This window comes from Betta splendens, chromosome 10 (genome assembly GCF_900634795.4).
Source record: "Betta splendens chromosome 10, fBetSpl5.4, whole genome shotgun sequence".
Taxonomy (NCBI): Eukaryota; Metazoa; Chordata; class Actinopteri; order Anabantiformes; family Osphronemidae; genus Betta; species Betta splendens.
In genome coordinates, this window is record NC_040890.2 from 3,870,228 (window position 1) to 3,893,189 (window position 22,962).

The 22,962-nt window shown below is 44.9% G+C and overlaps 1 protein-coding gene across 1 annotated transcript in view; it reads right to left on the minus strand.

Annotated features, from left to right (window-relative positions):
* LOC121202558 (transposon TX1 uncharacterized 149 kDa protein) overlaps nt 1-22,962 on the minus strand; it is a 128,438-nt gene that overhangs the window by 16,097 nt on the left and 89,379 nt on the right. The gene's annotated exons all lie outside the window — the stretch shown is intronic.

Consider the following 22,962-nt stretch of genomic DNA (forward strand, 5'->3'; position numbering starts at 1 on the left):
TGTATACCTCACCCTCGTTACTGCCCTCTGATCCTGTGGTCTGCCAGTTAATGACACAAAACCCTCCAATAAAAATGGAGCAAAACATCTTTAAACGCTCGACACACATCGCTTACTTTTTCAATCAGTCCAATCCGCAACCTGTGCACCACTTATCCAATAAAGCAGTTTTCTCATGTACAAATTTCACATAAGTTTGGTTGCTGGTCTTTTTGTGTCCCCTAAACTGTTGTCTATATGCTTTCGGCACAAGCTCATAAGCACGCAAAGTTGTTTCCTTTAGCGCATCATATTTTAAGCTCTGTTCTATGGGCAGGGAGGTGGTATCCTCCTGTGCCTTTCCCACCAGCTTGCATGGTGGCTATTCTTGTCAGACTTGGGCAGGCGTCGGACCCACCTGCACAGTACACAAGCGTGATGAGAATAAATGCAGGCTTTATTTCCACAATCAGAGTGAGACGGTCCAGGTCATACACAAGAGCTCGGTCTTAAGGTACAGTCAGGGAGCAGGCAATCTCAGGTCAATAGACAGGCAGGGTTCGGTACACAGGCGATCACGGTGACGGTACAGACAAGGGTTAGGCAAACTCACGGTCAGATATACAAGCAGGGTTCTTATCCAGGCAACAGTAGTAGCAGGGTTCAGGCAGGATTCGGTAGTGAGGAGAAACAGGATCAATACACGAGAGACAAGATACTAAATGCTGGAAAGAAGTACTGGACTTGACAATCTGGCAACTGGAGTTAGTGTGAGATCAAGGCTATATACCGGTGCTGATTAATTAACTGCTGACAGGTGTGCTGAATGATCCGGAAGGTGACAACTGAACAGGAAGTATTACAAAATAAAACAGGAAGTAGTATGAACCATGACAATTCTTTCAAAGGTGCTAAAATATGAATCAACCTCTGATTCTCGAAAGTCCAGTACCAACCCAACATCCTTACTTACGTCAAACATCCGCAGCAAGGTGTCTACAGGTTTGTTTTTCTTTTGCTCACTTGTGTGTTTCATCATTTGCAGTTCACTTGTGCTTCACTTCCTTCTCGACTTCAATTTCTAGCTGACGGATTTTTAAGCGTAAGTCAAACTCCCCTTGTCTCTATTGCTCTTTCTCCCGCGCCTCTAATTGCTTTTGAGTTAAACGCACACGCAGTTCAGTGCTTTGTGCCGAACTGGAATCAGAACCAGCTAACGGGAGAACGGCTCAAAACGCGGTAATGTTGCCGGTGGACTTCCAGGTGTGGGCTGAACAGCCAGGGGTGTCTTCGTTTAATCATTTCTGCCTATCACAGACGTAACGTTCTCACCTTCCTCTCCTCCGCCGGTCTCACTCCTACTCCCACACCTCCCACCGGAGGAAGAACATCCAAACCTCTTAAGCCTTCACGCGCCGCTTTATTTCACATTTAACACTAGACCGGCTGACTGGAACCGCGAAATGACATGCGATTGACAACAAGTTGTTATTCCAACAGCCATCTAAACTCTCGAGAGTAGTATGTTTAAGGAACTCTTCCAACTGAAAACCCACCCCCACCATAGCGCTAGTCAGCTTAATCAACTTTATTACCTTAATGACCCAGAGCTGCTATCCAAGATTCTGGACGAAGCCCCAACTGTTACAGTTTGGTAAATGTAACCTCTGGACAAAAGAGATAATAACGAAAGGATAAGCCAACTAATATAGTGTCGGGGAACCAGATGTTTCTTTCGCTCCTTTTTCACATAAAGATATCACGGGCAAGAATGACCACCGGGTGGTGCTAAATGAAGGAACTTGATAAAACAAAACAAATCCTATCGCCTCTAAATGTAATCTAGGCAATGCCAACAAAATATAAATCAAAATACTACCTAACAGTACAAACAGGCGTGAGCCAAAACACAGAAGGGGACACTACCGCTACGCCTAGTGTGCTTAACACCAAAAATAGCTAATATATTTGATAGGACTCACTCACTCACTCACTCACTCACTCACTCACTCACTCACTCACTCACTCACTCACTCACTCTATGAATGCTTTTTACACATCTTAGTTACAGTATTCTTACTGTACATGAAATCCGAAAGTAGAGGGGAGGGTGGAGGTGGGCTTGTTGTGGAGGGGAGTGGGTGCAAAACAAAAGATAAACCAAGGAAACTTTAGTATTGACTTAAGTCAATGCAACACTCATGTAGCCTTTGGCTTACCAGGGGTCAGGATGCATTTGGAGTTGCTCAAATCAGCCTTCGGTCTTGTTTGGTTCACAAAGCCCAGGGCTTGTAGTGGGTCAGCGGTCACTGACACTGATGGTGCAGGCAACTGAAGCACCACCAGATGTACAACATTTCATGTGTCATGAGGACTTTCATGAGCCATTATAAATAAAAATGTTTAATTAAAGATCAAACATTGTACAGTATGGTAGAAATGCCCTGGACTTCAACTCAAAGATCAGTGCTGTTCTACAGCACACAAACATTTTTTTGCAGCTTTTTAGATAAACTGGTCCCAGCAGTGTTACGCAGAAGCACGCTATGGCTTTCATCATGCCATTAGGGTTGAATGTCAGTTTAAGTCTGTAATTTACTGGGTTTTAATAAGTGCTGCATCAACAATGCACCACAGCACCAGCATATAGAGAGACAATGAGGTACACACACACACACACACACACACACACACACACACACACACACACACACACACACACACACACACACACACACACACACACACACACAATGTTGTATTAAGTCGTAGTAAAGTTATGTACATCATTAACTCTTGGTACCCACAATAAATTATTTGTAGAATATTCTCTCACGCACGCACGCACAAACGCACGCACGCACAAAATGAACACAGTGAACTCGTTAGACGATTTGGACAGAAATTAAATTAATGGTGATCAGTGGAGTCACAGAATTATTGTTCAAATGGGCCATTTCAAGTGAGGGAATACTGGAACAAAAGGAATTCAAACAGGCTCAGATTTAGGTCACAATTGTTTAATTATGAGGTTACAGAGCCTGACAGGACAGGCTGTGTATTGGAGGCTGTGCAGAAAACTCCTAAAATGTCCTGTGTTTGGACAGAAGGGGCAGTAGTGAGTAAGTGAGGGGACAACTTTCTGGAGGTTATTAAATGTCAATTACTTTAGGTTTTTAAGATAATCTCTGTAGCTGTGGTGGATTTTAATTTTTAAGAGATTCACATCTGTAGACTGCAGTTGCTACTTCATTAGTTGTTAATTGTTATAATTCTGCGCAGGACCACAGGCGTAGATGTCTGCTACAGGCTCTCACCATTACATTACCATATGTGTGCATCAGTCTTTATTGGGAATTTGACATTTGAAACGGCTCTGCTTACAGACTAGCTGCAGGTCCATTTGTCCATTTACAGTGGTGGACCTTAAAATGTGACCAATGTGACTTAAAATGTGTGTGCTGACTAAGTATTTCAATTCCTGCAGTGGGCCTACTGTGTCTCTACTAAGGAGGCAGCAGTAACAAAACGGCTTCTAGTGTCGACAAACAAACTAACAGCTGCTAAGATGACAGAACCAACAAATGACCCATGAACAAAACTTGTAAGAAGTAACACCAATAAAAAGGTTAAACAAACACATGCGATGAATGATAATGATTACTGCAGGGACACAAATAGGAATTGACGTCCCACAGCAGTGAAGACAGTACTGAACAGTTGTCACAAACTTGTTTCTGTTCATTATTCCAAATATGTACAGTAATCTCAACAAAATTATAAATGCAACACTTTTGTTTTTTCCCCTTTTTAAATGAACCTTATAATTTCACTATATGTACATTATAACACTACTAAAGCCCAAACCACTAACACTTACTGTACTGTATATGTCCTGAGCCCTAAATCTGGACCACAGCAAATCAAGCCTTGATGTCTTTTCTACAGTATGGGTGTGAATGAGAATACACCTGATTTGTAAATCTGTGCTCTTATGAGCTGATTCTGATCAAGGTCAGTCATTTTAAATTTACAACCACTTTAGCATTTGCGTGGACAGCATGAGGTTTTTGTGCAGCATCCAGCAGGTTAGAAGGAAATTAGAAATACTGAGAATTATAGAGGATAAACGCCAGAAAGGAGGAGTTGAACAGGGATCAAACCCTCAAAGCCCAAAAGCCAAAGAACAGGAACGTTTACCTCCTGAGAAGAGTGAAGGAGGAAAGTAGTTAAAAACTGGAGGGAAACAATGTCCAATAAGAGGCATGCAAAGATAGTGAGAGAGAAGGAAACAAAACTACGGTCAGGATGGTGGGAAGATCAAAGATTTATCAGACAAGCGAAGAGAATCGAGAAGGGATTGAAAGTAGAGTGAGACGCTTTGGATGCCGATTCTTAGAATGCTTAACAAAATTCAGATCCATCCAGAGCTGCTCTGTCCTCCGTGCGAGCTGCGTCTCACTCTATAGCCTAGTTTAAACTCTTCACAGCTGCTCCAAAGATGTATGGTTGTCACAGTCTGCAGCCATTCCACCTGTTTCTCAGGCCACAGCCCATAAGTTTTCCTTCTTTGGAGCCTACATACATACAGACGCCCCAAATTCCTTCCATTACACCTGGTAATAAGTGCCCCTGTTTTCGCAATTCTGCACATCACACACAGATGTACTGGTGGAGTCTCATAACAAACGAGGTCAGTCAAAGGAGTTTAAAGTAGGTTTTTGTTTTGGTGGCCTTAATAGCAGACTTCTTCCATCCGCAGTCAGATTAACCCACGCCTTTTATGCTGCTTCAACACAAATGAATTCCAGGTCATTGACTTTATGACCATAGGTGTGACGTGACATGACTGTACATATCTGTTGCACAGCTGACCAAACTATACACTTACCAACCTTACACACTGTTGAGCTCAGGTGACTGATGTGTTCCCTAAACAGTCGCTTCATCACTTATTTATACTCTTGTACAGTAACTACAAATCCTTCACATTAGGACCAAACTAAAAGACAACAACACAACCCGAATTCAGTTGTGAGACAAGCTCCAATCAAGCTTCACTGCATTAAAATGAGCCTTGACATTCAAAGTCAGCTGTCATTTTACTGTGATGCAACTAAAGCTGACATGCTCACACATTTGCATAATTACAGCAGATAACCAGAAGAACTGAGTGGATGAATAAAAGCTGTAGATGGAACCGGGCCAGCGGTCGGTAAATGACCTTGTTCTGGTCCAAACACACACAGTAGTGTGTGAGATGTTTTACAGCGTGTCCTTGAATGACCCCTGCCACTGTCTTTCTTTGCTGTGTATCGCGTCATAATGGGCCTTTTAGTCGGACGGCGGCATCACATTTGAAAAAAAAGTGAACTAAGAAGTTTGATACATGTTGCTCATTATAACAAAGTGGTTTCGAAGCTCATTCCAAGCAGAATGGTTTGGAGTGATGCAGAATTGACATATCAAATGATGGTAAAATAGTTTCTCACACCTAATTGCAGAAATGCCTGAAAAAATAGAATGCATGGCAGAAACTACCAGTGCACAAACACTGCAAAGTGAGTTTTATATAAAAAGATTAAAACTGTCTAACAGCCCTCATGTAAATGGAGATTGGTAACTTGCACACAGCATTTGTAAAGTTTAAACTGGTGTAAGTAGGGGTTTCAGATGTGGGAGATCATTGGCTGTTCAAGCAGGTCAGGGCCAGGCCGTGTTTTGCAGGAGCTTGCCTTCATAGACTCAGATCTGGACGGTGTCCGAGCCAATGAAGCACTCGCTGCTGGTGTATCATGAACAGGAGAATCAAAGCAAGAAAAGCAGGAATGAATGTTTACAAATGATTAAAATTTTGAATTACTGTAAATGAAATGTACTGTAATTCTACAATCTGAATTACTGCAGTACTGATCACATGGTGCACGAGCTCCTTCTTGGCAGATGTAGTGAGCTGAGTGAAGTAGAGGATATTGATCACAGACCTTTGGGTCACTCATGTTCTCTGTGGGATGACGGTACCTGCCCGTCTCCTTTACAGCTCTGTGGGGAGCTGTGTCCAGCTGCAGCCTTTTATGATTAACCTGGACTAGCCGACAGGAACGAGACTGTAGAGAACCACAGGATGGCAGACAGGGAATATTATTATATGTAATGAGCTGTAGCAGTTTGGAAACATGCTGTTATCACTGGAATGTCAGTGCTGTTTGTGTAGAATCATGTGCTTATATACAGTATGATGTTTATTTGTTTTTTCTGTCTGTAAGAATCATTGTCATTAAACATGATGTGTAATAGGAAAAGTCTGGAAGCATTCACATCCTCCTAATTACATAAATACAGAACAATCTGTATTCATGTACTAACTCTAATATTTATATTTAAATTTGATGTATTATGAAGAAGCTTGGTAATACAATAGCTTTGTGAGAGCATGCCATATCCTCCATGTTCTGACTTCAGTGTCCAGTTCTTTTACTCCACGTTGCTTCTATTACATGGCTACTGCCGCACCTGCTTCTGGTTCTGGTTCTGCAAGATGCCTGTTTCCTGGTGTAGCACAGATATGGGCAGCTTTGTGGGCAGGACCCGTCGGTACTGCTTCGTCCTTCAGAGTGTCTGAATCATGTGTTTCTGGAAATACAGCAGCATATTTTCCTCTATTGTTTATACTCAGATTTATTGGATGTGAAGTTAGAGTTGACAAATTTGATATGATGGGAAAAGACAAGTCAACCTGTATTGAGTCTGTGTATTAGGACTTGATTGAGTTATGACGCAAAGCAGTGTGTGGATTTTGACACAAATTGCAGCAATCAACCACTAAGTGTTGTAAAGTACCATAATTGGCAGCATGAGCTGTGTCACAGCTAGCGCTGACGTTTGGGTGGAATGATTCATAAGTGGCCAATTTGACAGTCAAACTCCAATAAGTAGCTTCTGTGTGTGTTTGCTCTCCTCTTTATTCAATATGTGCCATGTGTCAGATCTGTGCTGTTCAGGCTCCTGCCTCAGCTTCCACTCTGTCTGTGCAGCACCAGCATCGCCCCCCTCGGTACCACAGTTAGCCCATGACACCGTTACACCTATAGCATGTTAACGTGATGGAGCTGTCACATCTTAAGCTCCGCACTCAGGACTAATGCTAGCGTTCTGCAGCCGGCTGCCAAAAGCTTCCTCAAGCATTTTTATTCATCTCACATGGGAACGTTCCCTCTGCTGGTGATATACTCAGCCCCCTGCTGTCATGTTTATGCAGCACCTGCCTTCACGGTGATTTCAGATCGCTGCTTTCTTGGTGTCTCAGACGACAAAGCACAAATAAACCTGATTGTTGCTGTCGGCATCAATTTTCCCCTGACGTTATCAGCCGAGCGCTCTTTCTTTGCCCTTGTCTTCTCTATGTTCCCGACTCTTTCTTTCCCTGGTTTCATTTCCTCTGCTCCGTGTCTCATCCCTGTGACACTTCTGTTTTCTTTGCCCTTTCATGTCCTGACCTCTCAAAACTCCCAGCATGCCTGTCTGCTGCCAGGCACCAGAGGGATTTGGAAGGATCATCAAGTGAAGATGATGTGCTTTGCAGCTTTTTCACCCCCTCCACAAGCTGTATAACTCTTTATCCGTAACAGTTTAGATGACGCTCATTGGCGGTTTGTTACATTGTCGACTAAGCATAAGGAAGCAGCTATAACATGGTGCCGGCACACACACAAGCCAAAGACGAAAGACCTGCGTTGCTGTTGAAAGGATGTCAGTGGAGGGAGGGGAGAGGCCTCTGAGGTACAAACATCAGATTGAAGGTGGCTTTTGAAATTCACCATTCAAAGTGGAAAACACAAAGCGAAGCAGAAAAAAGTGGGAAATGCAGAAGAAGGAGACAGCTTTTCTGGGTGAAGTGTAGACTGGAGGCAAAAGCTGTGATCCGCTCTCCTCTCCCTTCCTCCATGACACACTTCACCAGTTGCTAAATTATATGTGAAACTTATGAAAAACAGCTTGAACAGGCAATTATTTAGCCCCTTGTGAAAAGCCATGTGTTAGTATGTCAGGCTTATTAGGATGTGAAGGAGGCTGGCATTTAGCTGGTTGTTCACAAATGAACGAAAAGAAAGCACATACACACACACACATACACACATAATAATAATAATAATAATAATAATAATAACTGTTTGTTGTATGTTATATATATTTTTTCAGGACAATGGCTGGAGCTTCAGTTGATGGAGGGAAACAAGTACATCAGAGACTGTAAACACTAGTATTACATTAAGATAAAAATATTAATATAAATGTAAGGCTGCGCTTTGAACTGAGGCCTCTATTAGATCACTGAGTGTGGTTTTGTGTTTGTGTGGAGCTGGAAGGTTTTTCACTCCAAAATCTCTGCTGCCACATATTAAGTTGTTTTTCAAAGTAAGTCTGAGATGTTTCTTCCCAAATGTATTGTATCATACAAAATTGGATTATCTGCTTAAGATAAACTGAATAACCTTCTGTTGGATGCTGTGACTTACTTCTATTGTATGGACAATTTAAATCTAATCCAATTTATTAAAACATCCTTTATTGATTACACCTATTGTACATTCAAGCACGATTGTTGCTTAGCGGGTCCTCTTCTTTTAATACAACCCAATGTTCTATATTCTGTCTGTATGGAAGTAAGACTGTTTGAAAGCTGAACTAAGCATGAGCTGTTGCATCAGCTGCAACATTCAAACATGCCACCTAAATGTGCAGCAGCATAGCAGCTACAAGATGAGCTCCAGGTTCCTGTGAAGGAGGTACTGTACAGCTAAGCAACTCAGTCCTGCTATAATCTATGGCCCTAAACATCAAACGGGCAAGGGCAGCCATTCTAGTGAAATACAGCATAAATTCTAGATCAAAACATCAGTTCACATTCAGATGCCTGCAGCTTTTATATCTCGCACACACAGGGAACAGAGTTCAGGACGCATGCACTCATGATGTTAACTCATTTGGTTCTCTGTGCTGTTAAAAAATCAAATTGTATGTCTGGGTATTGTCTTCAAGAATGGCATGAAAGTCTAGATTTTACTGTACCTAGCAGATGCTTCAGATCAAGGAATGAGATGCTGGCAATGTCTGTGTTGACTCTGATTACACAAATGACAACAGAGGAAAAGCAACAAATAAGGGACAACAATAAGTGCAACAGCCTGCTAGCACGAGCATCTGCAGTGTGAGCTTTCATTTCAATTAAAAAGAATTCCACGTGCTTTGCAGTGTAAGATAAATTCTTAATATAGGCTTCTGTTTAAAACACACACTCACACATACACACATACCCTCACACATAAAGCAGACCACCTCTGAGCTGAACGACGGCATCACATCGCGTTCACACTAGGCTCAGACAAGAACATCATGTTGGTTCTCTCTTATACAAACAACATAAGCTGTCTTTGCTGACACATACTGAGCAAACGCATCCAAATTGACAAGAAACACACACTGACACACACTCAGACACTCTATAGACATTAAAATGGGCTTAAAGGCTTTGTTTGTCATGTTACACGTCAGCCCCGTGATCTAGTTCTAACAGCTGAGTCTGTATATGGAGTGAGGAGCCTGTGTTTGCAGTGTTTGTAATCACTGCTTGACATAATATTTAGCAGCTTAGCTGTCTGGTGTGCTCTCCAAGGACATATTAAGACACATACTACACTACATACATTCTACTGTGTGTGTGTGTGTGTGTGTGTGTGTGTGTGTGTGTGTGTGTGTGTGTGTGTGTGTGTGTGTGTGTGTGTGTGTAGGTCAAGTAAGCTAATAGACGTGGAGGGTGGGTGTGTGAGAGATGCGTACTAATCAAATCACCCCCTAAATCCACTGTTTTCCATGTAGGTGTGACCTAGTTGTTGTTTTTTTTAATGACTTTGCACAGTTATGATGTCCAACGGAGTGAATAATAGTATTATAGTACGACAGAGAACCTCACTGAGTATGTTGTCAGCTGCTCAAGGTGACCGCTGATGCAAACAGGCATTTAGAAACCCATACATATAGAATGCAGATAAACAGATGCAGAACTTTGTATTGGGCTGATGTTGACTGTTTCATAGATTTGTGAATAGATGGTTTAGGAGCGGCAGCTGCATAAAGGCGATGTTGAGCCAGATGATGACTAATATGTTGACGTACTCCAGGAGCCATAGGAAGAGTAGACGATGGTAATGCCCTGGTAATCAACAGACCAACTCAACAACACAACACCTGCAAGGTAGTACGACACAGTAATACAGGTACACTCAGTGCAGCACAACTACAAAGACTATTCTCTTGTACTCAAAAGGTGCATTCTCCCAAACTATAGTACAAATAGATCATTTTAATAATGTACACTGTACAAACCTACAGTAAGAAATAAACAAATGCTTATGATGGTGGTACTGTTCTACAGCACTTTTAGGTTAGGTGGTGGTTGAATATTGGTCACCTGCTTTTTTTTTTGTACAAATATAACCTGTAGTTCAAATGAAACTGCAATAGTGGAAAAACAGATGGAGAAGAGGCAAATGATGCTGCTCCTGAAGAACTGATGTCTGTGAAACAAGCACAATTGGATCCTCTGCATAGGTGGAACATACTGAATAAATAAAACATTCCCTCTGCAGCGTATGCAGCAAGGACATGACTTTAGGCTGAGTATGGGAGTAGAGGAATCCGCCTGATGCCCCGTGCTGCAGTACGGGTTGGGCCTGGTTAGTCCACGTCAAGCTTCTGCCTTAAAAAGGAATAAATTAGAGTTTAATGTCAAGAGGCCTTGTTAAAGGCTTTGGTCATGCCGACTCACTCAAGTACACGGCGTGGGATACAGTCTTCTAAGCTGACTGACCAAGGCTCGGTCAATCCAAAGAAGGAATATCAATTCCGCTTTACTTATGTACTGTACGATCGCTGGGTGGAGCCCCTGGAGAGGCCAGAGGCCACATTAGGCCTCTTGCTTTCTACGATTTATGACTTCTGAACTTGCTTGCAGCTTTTTCTCAAGATCAGTTGCCTACATTATTCTGCAGACACATAATATAATGTGTCTGCATTACTGTAGTGTTAGCCTCAGCATCAAGATACCAGATGTTGTCGAGTGTAGTTTCATCCATGTTAAAGCAAGTAATAGTACAGAATGTTGTGTATGTGCTGAAAGAAGCCAGATTTAAACATGCACTAAACCAAAACATACATTCAGAGAACTGTTACATTCCAACAACTTAAGTTTCAATCTGGAGCACATCATGTGATAACTGTTTGCAGTATCTACAGCTTCAAATGGTCTTAGACCCACCACCAGTCTTAAGGTGAACATTCAGCCAGAGCTCTTGAAACAGCTTGGGGGGATGAACACTGTGCAGCTGCCTGCCACAGTCGGGACGCATCAAACCTCTTTATTCTTTAGTGTAGAGCTGTGAGGGTAAACAGGATAAGGTGCAATACTGTATAATAGTGATGAATGAATATTAAACGTGTTTATTAAAATTATACAAAACACAAGAGGCTGCCAAGAAACTGGGCCCCTGTGGATTGGTACTAATTGTTGGCTCTGCCTGGTTGCCTGCTGCACTTTTACAGACTGCTTCTAAAGTTCCCATGTACGCACACACATCCACCCTGCTGTGATTTACATTTCAAAGGTCCTTGTGTTGCAAAACTACCTGACAACATGCTGCACAGCCAGGGACAGAGAAGCAGAAAGAGCAAAGACGTTAAACACCAGATGAAAGAGGAAGACACAAACAAGCCTGAAGGCCATGACGGTGGCGTCGCTTCCTCCCCAGAGACGGCAACTGACAACGGGGACAAGCAGATCCGCACATTAAGGATGTGTTCCCCTCTCATTGTAAACCACAACGACTTTATGAGACACAGCTTCAGTACATTACAGTTTTGTAACTTTCTTTATACTAATGACTGTGTCTGCTCTAGCAGCCAACAGTCACATCTAAATATATTAAAACAAGAGCAATTAAAACATATGCAGGTCTACAATATATGGACAATGCAGCAGCTCTAAAGTGGCTTAATAATATATATCACATGTTGGGGATATGCGAGGAGCACAATTTATAATATTTGGATTTTTAGCTCCTGACTAGAGATAACAGTTATGTTTATAATTTTGATTCACAAAATTTGGTTATTAGCTTAAATATTTGTAATATATTGTGATATATTTGTCATATATATATATATACCACTCTATTCTCACCCTCCGCGGGTGGTCTCATCCACTTTCCAAGCTCGGGTCCTCTACCAGAGGCCAGGGAGCTTGAGGGTTCTGCGCAGTATCCTTGCTGTTCCTACGACTGCACTTTTCTGGACTGAGATTTCGGATGTTTGTCCAGGGATCTGTTGTAGCCACTCCTCCAGTTTGGGGGTCACAGCCCCCAGTGCTCCGATCACCACAAGTACCACTGTGGCCTTCACCTTCCAAGCCTTCTCCAGTTCTTCCCTGAGCCCTTGGTATTTCTCTAGTTTCTCATGTTCCTTTTTCCTGATGTTGCCATCGCTTGGTATTGCCACATCCACCACTACAGCTTTCCTCTGCTCTTTATCCACCACCACAATGTCTGGTTGGTTCGCCATTACCATTCTGTCAGTCTGTATGGCGTTTCATGTATGCTTTCCCTGCCAGCATCCTACACCCTGCAGTTATGTGCTGGACCGTCTCTGGGGCCTCTTTGCACAGTCTACACCTTGGGTCTTGTCTGGTGTGGTAGATCTGGGCCTCTATGGCTCTGGTGCTCAGGGCCTGCTCCTGTGCGGCCAGGATGAGTGCCTCTGTGCTGTCCTTCAGCCCAGCCCTTTCAAGCCATTGGTAGGATTTGTTGAGATCAGCCGCTTCAGTTATGTTCCGGTGGTACATCCCGTGTAAGGGCTTGTCCTCCCATGATGGTCCCTCTTCCAGCATCTCATCCTCTGTTCTCCACTGCCTGAGACATTCACTCAGCACGTCATCTGTCGGGGCCTTATCTTTGATGTACTTATGGATCTTGCATGTTTCATCCCGGATAGTGGCTCTCACGCTCACTAGTCCTCGGCCTCCTTCCTTGCGGCTAGCGTACAGTCTCAGGGTGCTGGATTTGGGGTGGAACCCTCCATGCATGGTGAGGAGCTTTCGTGTCTTAACATCTGTGGTCTGTATCTCTTTCTTTGGCCACCTTATTATTCCTGCAGGGTATCTGATCACTGGCAGAGCGTAGCTGTTTATTGCCCGGGATTTGTTCTTACCATTGAGCTGGCTTCTTAGGACTTGCCTTACTCGTTGGAGGTATTTGGCTGTTGCCGCATTCCTTGTTGCCTGTTCAAGGTTGCCGTTCGCCTGTGGTATTCCAAGGTACTTGTAATTGTCCTCAATGTCTGCTATTGTTCCTTCTGGGAGTGAGACCCCTTCTGTGTGGATTACCTTGCCTCTCTTTGTCACCATCCTCCCACATTTCTCGAGCCCGAATGACATCCCGATGTCTGAGCTGTAGATCCTGGTGGTGTGGATCAGCGAGTCGATGTCTCGCTCATTCTTAGCGTACAGCTTGATGTCATCCATGTAGAGGAGGTGACTTATGGTGGCCCCGTTCCGGAGTCGGTATCCATAGCAAGTCTTGTTTATTATTTGGCTGAGGGGGTTCAGACCTATGCAAAACAGCAGTGGGGACAGTGCATCTCCTTGGTATATGCCACATTTGATGGATACTTGGGCAAGTGGCTTCCCATTGGCTTCAAGTGTGGTTTTCCACAACCTCATTGAGTTTGCAATGAAGGCCCTTAGAGTTCTGTTGATGTTGTACAGCTCCAAGCATTCAGTGATCCATGTGTGTGGCATTGAGTCATAGGCTTTCTTGCAGTCGATCCAGGCTGTGCACAGGTTGGTGTGTCGCATTCTGCAGTCTTGGGCGACTATTCTGTCTACCAGGAGTTGGTGTTTGGCTCCTCTGGTATCCTTACTAATGCCCTTCTGTGCTTCGCTCATGCATTGACCCATGTGCCCACTTATCTTAGCTGCGATGATGCCTGACATGAGCTTCCATGTTTTGGAGAGGCAGGTTATTGGCCGGTAGTTGGATGGGACTGCACCCTTTGAGGGATCCTTCATTATCAGGATCGTTCACCCTTCGGTTAGCCATTCAGGGTGAGTCCCATCCCTTAGCAGCTGGTTCATTTGTGCTGCCAGGCACTCATGGATTGCAGTGAGCTTCTTTAGCCAGTAGGCGTGGATCATGTCAGGGCCAGGTGCTGTCCAGTTTTTCATACCTGAGACTCTTTGTTGGATGTCTGCCACTGTGATAGTCACTGGATTCTGTTCAGGGAGGTTGCTGTGGTCTTCCCTCAGATCCACCAGCCACTGTGCATCTTTGTTGTGTGATGCCTCCCTCTCCCATATCCCTTTCCAGTACTGTTCAGTTTCCAGCCTTGGTGGGTCTGCTCTGCTGTTATTACCCTGCCATTGAGAGTACACTTTCGCAGATTGTGTTGCGAACAGCCGGCTTATCCGGTTTATATATATATATTACCGCAGTACGTGCGCGTCGCCAGCGCGCCACGGGTGCGTCTCGTGTTATCCACCAGGTGGCGCAAAGATGTGAGGTCCTACTGTTCATTTCTATCTGTGTCTGCACATTAAGCACAAAAAACGATGTAATGGTACTGTATTGTATCATTGAATGTAGAGTAGTTCATTTTTAAATATTATAGATTATTATGCGTCTTTGCTCGCTAGTGCGCTAGTGTTTGTTGTCAATTGCCGAAGCTGCTGATGTTTTTACACAGTTTCCAGGCCAGCCGAGAGACACAGTCCCTCCTCCAGCCAATCCAATAGAATAATATAAGTATATTAACATAAAATAGGAATGTATGTTTAATCATCAATCTGTGTTATAAATGTGGTTTGTTGATCATGAGGAAATAATACAAAACAAACTTGGTTTTAGTTTCAGCTCGTAATATTAATTAATAACGGAATTCAAGTGTTGTTGTTTTTTCGACACAACGCACGGAGTTGGATTTAAAGCTGATTTTTCGTTTTGAGAAAAAAGCAGAGAACAAAAAACTAAGTCGTTGTCTTGTTATAGCTGCTTTTAAGTTCAACCAAACTCTTAACATTTACTCAGACCGCAATGACCTATAGTTTGCTCTGATTCTGAATGAAACGTAAGAGCCTGAATGACAGATGATGTGTCCATGTAGAGCTTAACCGGAAATGTATGCTTGTCAAATGCAGGCAACAAGAGAATCGGGGAAGTGGCGTCACCGTCTGAAGCAGACAGTGATGTGACGTTCCAACGATGGTGCTGAGGAGCCACTTATTTGATTGATGTCGCTGCTGTCTTTATACAGTATTGGTATCCACGTTTGGGGAATGATTTCGGGGTGAGGACCAGGACCGATGATTATTTTCGAGGGGATTATGGATAGACAGTTTTTCGAGGAGTCCATAATCAAACGCACAGTGGGGCCATATATTAGAAAGTATATTGAAACACGGCATCGTTTTTTCCAGGACAATGACCCCAAACAAACCCTGATCTGATCCCCTACTAATTAAACAACATCTTGCTTCTAAAACCAATGGTCTTTTTCTTATACTCCTGACATTAAAAACCTTTTACTTCACTGCTTTTAAACGCAGTTCTTCACATAAAATGTGAGAGGATTTTATTTAATATAAATAAATACATTGTATTAAGTCTTTCTCCATGGCGCGTTGGAACGTCAGGACTCAGCAGATCAACAACGCATTAATGCAGCAGCTTGTTTGTTTTACATGTGCTTATTATGCACGATAAATGTTAACGTTTTTTACTGAATGAAAACGAAAATAACTCCTGCTCTGCAGCATAGACCACTTTGACCACTTTTAAGGTGGTCAAGTTAAACAGTTAAAACACTAAGACATAGTCAATGTGTCCTTTAAACGGAAGCTGCATTATTATACTTTACCGTAATGACATTTACCACAATATCTGCAGAAAAACAATGTTTTATTACACAGGCAACACAGTGGATTTGGAACTTGCTTCGCGCGAGTTACAGCGTCTGATGTTGATTCAGTTCCAAAAGCAAACTTCAAACCCCATCCAACTACGTATTGGCACAGGGACATACATTATAACATATAACATATTGTCTCCACTCGGTCAATAGGTGTGAAATACTTTAGCTCCGAGACAAAGAAAAACTCCATGGGAGATCGGACAGCGTGATCAGCTGCACCTACGTAGCTGTGAGACGCCAAAACCTTTCACTTGACTTTTTTTAAACGCTCATCTTATGGTATTTAACACAAGTCTGGCAGACTACCACTGCTAACTTGTAGAGAATATCATATTACAAAAATAAATAAATTGTAATAAACTCTCTGTGGTATGCCAGAACGCCAGGACTCAGTAGATCTCCGACTCATTAATGCAGCAAGTTGTTTGTTCTGCATATATTGATTCTCCATGAGTAATAAGGACTGTTTTACACTTATTTAGCCGAAGACAAAACTCAAAAGAGAGACACCCATCAAGTTTTAACAAATGTGCAATAAAAATATAAACAGAAAACGCTTGAAAGCGTTTCTGTTTTATATTCCGTTTATTTCGTTATTACTCCTTTCACCTGTACCACATAAAGACATTGCAAAGCTACAGCCATGTTCCTACAAAGTTAACCAGCTGTTTATTTCGTATTCCCTCTTTCATGTCCTTCTGGTGAATGAAAGTGGGCGGGGCCATCCACGTCCCAGAGCGGGGACACTGGGGAATGGGGAAACACGCATCAACATGCAGGACAAAGATCTGCGTTTCTCTGCCTGCTACAGCCTCGGCTGCGTTGGGTTGTTAGTGTCCCTTTCACCTAAATGCCCCTGGTAGGGTCTCCCAAGGCAAATAGGTCCTGGGCGACGAACCAGACTAAGAGCGGTTCACAAACCCCCTATGAAAGGCAGACGACCAAGGCCAGAGACGTCGGTATGGCGCAGCCGGGGCCCCACCCTGGAGCCAGGCCCGGGTTTGGGGCTCGTATGCGAGCACCTGGTGGCCGGGCCTATTCCCAGGGGGCCCGGCCGGGCACAGCCCGAAAGAGCGACGTGGGGCCGTCCTCAAGTGGACCCACCATCCGCAGGAGGAACCGTAGGGGGCCGGTGCAAAGTGGATTGGACAGCAGTCGAAGGCGGGAGCCTAGGCGCCCCAATCCCTGGATAACCAATCTGGCTATTGGGACATGGAATGTCACGTCACTGGGGGGGAAAGGAGCCTGAGTTTGTGCAGGAGGTCGAGCGGTACCAGCTAGAAATAGTCTGCGGTGAGAGGCGGCGGGCTGGTGTGGGCTTGCTCATAGCTCCCCAACTTAGTCGCCATGTGTTGGAGTTTTCCCCGGTGGACGAGAGGGTCGCTTCCCTGCGCCTTCGGGTGGGGGATAGGTCCCTCACTGTCATTTGTGCTTACGGGCCAAATGGTAGTGTGGAGTACCCGGCCTTCTTGGGGTCTCTGGAGGGAGTGTTGGAAAGCGCTCTAACTGGGGACCCCATCGTTCTTCTGGGAGATTTCAATGCCCACGTAGGTAATGACAGTGATACCTGGAGAGGCGTGACTGGGAGGAACGGCCTCCCTGATCTGAACCCGAATAGTGTTATGTTATTGGACTTCTCTGCTAGGCACAGTTTGGCCATAACAAACACCACGTTTGAACATAAGGGTGTCCATCGGTGCACATGGCACCAGGACACCCTAGGCCGGAGGTCGATGATAGACTTTGTTGTCATTTCACCTGACCTTCGGCCATATGTTTTGGACACTCGGGTGAAGAGAGGGGCTGAGCTGTCAACTGATCACCACCTGGTGGTGAGTAGGATCCGCTGGCAGGGAAGGAGGCTGGAATGACTTGGCAGGCCCAAACGTATTGTGAGGGTCTGTTGGGAACGCCTGGCTAAACCCTCTTTCAGACGGACCTTTAACTCACGCCTCCAGGAGAGCTTCGACCAGATTCCGAGGGAGGTTGGAGACATAGAGTCCGAGTGGACCATGTTCTCCATCTCCATCGTCAATGCGGTCGTTCGGAGCTGTGGACGCAGGGTCTCCGGTGCCTGTCGTGGTGGTAATCCCCGAACCTGGTGGTGGATGCCAGAGGTAGGGGACGCCATCAAGCTGAAGAAGGAGTCCTATCAGGTATGGTTGACCTGTGGGATTCCTGAGGCAGCTGATGGGTACCGGCAGGCCAAGCGTGCTGCAGCCCGTGCCGTTGCGAAGGCAAAAACTCGGGGCTAGGAGGAGTTCGGGGAGGCCATGGAGGAGGACTATCGCTCGGCCTCAAAGAGATTCTGGCAAACTGTTCGGCGCCTCAGGAGGGGGAAGCAGTTTTTTACCAACTTTGTTTTCAGTGGAGGTGGGGAGCTGTTGACCTCAACTGTGGATGTTATTGGACGGTGGAAGGAGTACTTTGAGGATCTCCTCAACCCCTTCGACATGCCTTCTGCTGAGGAAGCAGAGGCAGGGGACTCAGAGGCGGACTCGCCCATCACCCACGCTGAGGTCACTGAGGTAGTTAGTAAGCTTCTCGGTGGCAGAGCAGTGGGGGTGGATGAGATCCGTCCTGAGTACCTCAAGTCTCTGGATGTTGTGGGGCTGTCTTGGGTGACACGCCTCTGCAACATCGCGTGGACGAGGGGGACAGTTCCTCTGGACTGGACAACTGGGGTGGTTGTCCCTCTTCACAAAAAGGGGGACAGGAGAGTGTGTCCCTCGTGACATCCTGTTGGGGGTGCTCCGAGAGTATGGAGTCCAGGGCCCTTTGCTAAGGGCTGTTCGGTCTCTGTACAACCGGAGCAGGAGCTTGGTTCGCATTGCCAGCAATAAGTCAGACCTGTTCCCGGTGTGTGTTGGACTTCGGCAGGGCTGCCCTCTGTCACCGGTTCTTCTTCTTCTGTTCATTATTTTTATGGACAGAATTTCTAGGCGCAGCCAGGGGCCGAAGGGGGTCTGGTTTGGGGACCACAGGATAGCATCTCTGCTTTTTGCAGATGATGTTGTCCTGTTGGCTTCATCGGGCCAGGACCTCCAGCGGTCGCTGGTGCAGTTTGCAGCTGAGTGTGAAGCGGCTGGGATGAGAATCAGTTCCTCCAAATCTGAGGCCATGGTTCTAGACCGGAAAAAGGTGGTTTGCTCTCTCCAGGTTGGAGGAGAGTTCCTGCCCCAAGTGGAGGAGTTTAAGTATCTTGGGGTCTTGTTCACGAGTGAGGGAAGGAAGGAGCGTGAGTTTGACAGACGGATTGGTGCGGCGGCTGCAGTAATGCGGTCGGTGTATCGGTCCGTTGTGGTGAAGAGGGAGCTAAGCCAAATGGCAAAGCTCTCAATTTACCGGTCAATCTACGTTCCTACCCTCACCTATGGTCATGAGCTTTGGGTCATGACCGAAAGGGCAAGGTCACGGATACAAGCGGCTGAAATGAGCTTCCTCGGCAGGGTGGCTGGGCGCTCCCTTAGAGATAAGGTGAGGAGCTCTGTCACCCGGGAGGAGCTCGGAATCGAGAGGAGCCAGTTGAGGTGGCTCGGGCATCTGGTTCAGATGCCTCCTGGATGCCTCCCTGGGGAGGTGTTCCGGGCATGTCCCACCGGTAGGAGGCCCCAAAGAAGACCCAGGACTCGCTGGAGAGACTACGTCTCTGGGCTGGCCTGGAAACGTCTTGGGGTCCCACCGGAAGTGCTGGAGGAAGTGTCCGGGGAGAGGGAAGTCTGGAACTCCCTGCTTAGACTGCTGCCCCCGCGACCCGGCCCCGGATAAGCGGATGAAAATGGATGGATGGATGGATGGATGTATATGAATAACGAAATTAACAAAATCTACGTTTGAAAAAACTGTGAAGAGTTCCATGTCTACATGAAAGCAGACAGAACAACGTCCGTCTATGACTCACTGCCGAAAGCGGCTGGTGAACCTCTTGGGAACATGGCTGTAGCTCTGCTAAATAATACAGGCAGCCAGCCCTATTAATCTAATTTGTTATTATCTTGTATGCCAAAATATAAAAATGTTCAGTAATACAACTTCTGCTTCCACCGGGATTCGAACCTTGGGTAAAAATTTGACACATCAAGGCTGTTGAACAATAAACAACACAGCTCAGCGTCATAAAGGCCAGTGTGGGGGCTGATCGCCACTTATAGGCCAAATAGACGTAACACAGCTCCAACGCGCTAAAAACCCGGTGATACCGCGCTGCAAAATGCAATTGCCGTAAAGGCTGACACCTTTAAGTGCTACGACTGTAAAGACCTTTGTTATATACAACGATATATGACAAAGGTCTATAGTTTGGTAAGTGAAACACTTAGTTATTATTGATTAATAATCAGTATTTAAATTAATAATTAATCAATTAATTTACAAGGCACCACTCTGTTCGGTCATGTGTGATTCAATCCCGGATGCAGTTTGTCGCTTGTATCAGCAGGGAGTCCAGACGTCTCAGCAGGGAATCTAGGTACGGTTCCCCAGCCTGGCGCCTGGTCTTGGGGCTTAAATTTTAAATCTCTTCATCTCAACTTACCACAACCAGGATGAAGGCTTTACATGCAGGCCACAGTACTTTCTTTGTTTGAGCATGTGAGGCCTTAATACTGATTCTGTTATTAACAGTTTATGCACATTGGGTCCCCCAACACATACTGATGGAAACTTAATTATCATGAATGGGAAATTATCTGCTTTCTGAACAAAATGACATCAGGCAGATTCACAGATCTGAAGATGAAGAGCCAGAGCTGAGTGTGCTAATGAAATATAACTCAAATGCCCTTGTTAATGTCCCAGTGGACAGCAGCAGCCTCACCGGACGCAGTGTAATGAGACAGAGTGAACAGGGTGAGTAGGCATCACAGCCACAGAGTTGCTCTTTGGCTAATGAAGGCTAAAAGTCTCAATCCCACAGCTGTATACAGCCTGAATCAATGGACAGACTGTGGGGAAATTAGACAAACACGTGCACTACAGCAAAGAAAACACTGAAATAACGTGAACCTATAGACGGTATGTGTATTTTATATTGCATGTATTTATTTAAGTATAAGGTGTACACCTGTAAATATAGTGAAACAGTAACAGTATTACAGAAGAAAAGCTGGGCTGTTTAGAAGAGATGGTGTCCACCCTGCCTGTGACAGGCTGTGCCCCACCTCTGGTCCAGGATCAGCCCCTACAACCTGTACAAGGACGATGGGCGATGCATTGCTTCATCTAACACATCTGTGGTAAGGCTCTGGAATATAAACTATTGGGGTAATGTTAGGGAAACATCACACATCACACAAAAATCCACCTTTTGGAAAGGACTGCCCCAGCATTTTGACTCATAGTGGCAGACAAATACTCTTTTATCTCAAGTGTTCTCATCGGTTGTGACTCAGAGTTGACAGAGCATGTAGCAGTATTGTCTTAAGGATGTTAAATTAACAAAGAGACATCCACTGTAGTCACACAAGGGGGAGACAAGGGCATAAAGAGGGAGAGACACGTCACCCTTAACCAATATAAAGGAGAAGATTAGAGGAGAGAGAATCACTGAGGGAGACGCTTTGCTCCCAGTCACAGGGAGAGGTAAAACTGAAGTGACAGAGAAAAAAGCGTCACCCCATCGCCACATGAAGGGAAGGGGTCAGAGAAACTGGCCCATAGACAGAGGAAGGCAAAGGGAAGCTGCCCTCAGCTAGAAGGGAAGTGGAGCTTTGAGAAACGAGCGGTGGGTCAAAGTGACTTCATCAATCACAGCAGACGGCTCAGTGGGAAATGAGAGAAAACACAGAGTTCGCCTTGGAGCGCGTGCTCTGCTGATGTGTGGCACTTCAGGAAGCATTCATTCAAAGGTTCTGCTGGTTTTACACCATGAAGCTTCTGTTGGAGGCTCCGGCTGAGTGTCAAAGTTCGAATAGGGTAATGGGAAAATACTTACCACCGAGGCTGCTGGGAGTTTGTCTAAATGAAGTAAAACAAGAGGGAAAGTGCTGGACAGGCAGGTGGTGTTTGATGTGATGATGAGGTTAAAGGAAAGGTTCATTGTGAGCTGAGGTTCCTAAAGGTAGAGAAGAGATGCACTCACATTAGAAGTGTGTTAAAGCAACTCAACACGTTAAAAGCATTGTTTGGAAATGGTTTGGACTCAGGCCACAAGGAAAAGGTTTTACTGCAGTGGTTCAAAGAGCTTAAACGTGTTGACTGACTCACTGCTGGACTGACTTAGTGTTTGTATTATGTTTGGGTTGTTTTCCTGTTCGACAGCGATCCTGGGTTAGTTATATTTGTATCCATGAGCGTTTATTTGTGTTTCTGTTTGTCATCCTGCATGTGCAGCACCCTTTGTTTGCGTTTCCCTTGTGTTCAATTGATCATTTCTTAAACCTGTCAGTATTCAGTCCTGTCTGTGTGGGTCGTTGCGTTTGGGTCCTCCATCCATCTTGTTTGTACTATAGGCCTTAGCAGCCTGTTTTCCCAGCTCGAGTGTAGTTTGTCCCGTGCGTATAACAGTTACACTGTGTGTGTGTGTGTGTGTGTGTGTGTGTGTGTGTGTGTGTGTGTGTGTGTGTGTGTGTGTGTGTGTGTGTGTGTGTGTGTGTGTGTGTGTGTGTGTGCACCTCATTGTCTCTCTATATGCTGGTGCTGACGTCTCCATTTTCTCTTTGTGTGTGGCTCTCATTCTTTACCTTAGGGTGACTTAGTTTGACTTTTTCTTTTAGTCATGTCTCTCAAAAAGAATGCAGCAATGTTGACAGCTCTGAAACAGTCCAGAAGTGGACGTAGTGTAGAAGTGTGCTGTTTGTGTCTTTATATTGTCCCACAATCACACTGCATGACTATCTGAACAACAGCATACAGTACAACCATTAAACAAAAACTCCCATTAATAGATAAATAAAACGATTATGACACCAGTCGGATTCCTCACATCGAGACTGTGAAGGTGACCAACAGCAGAGCTTTACATGTACTCCT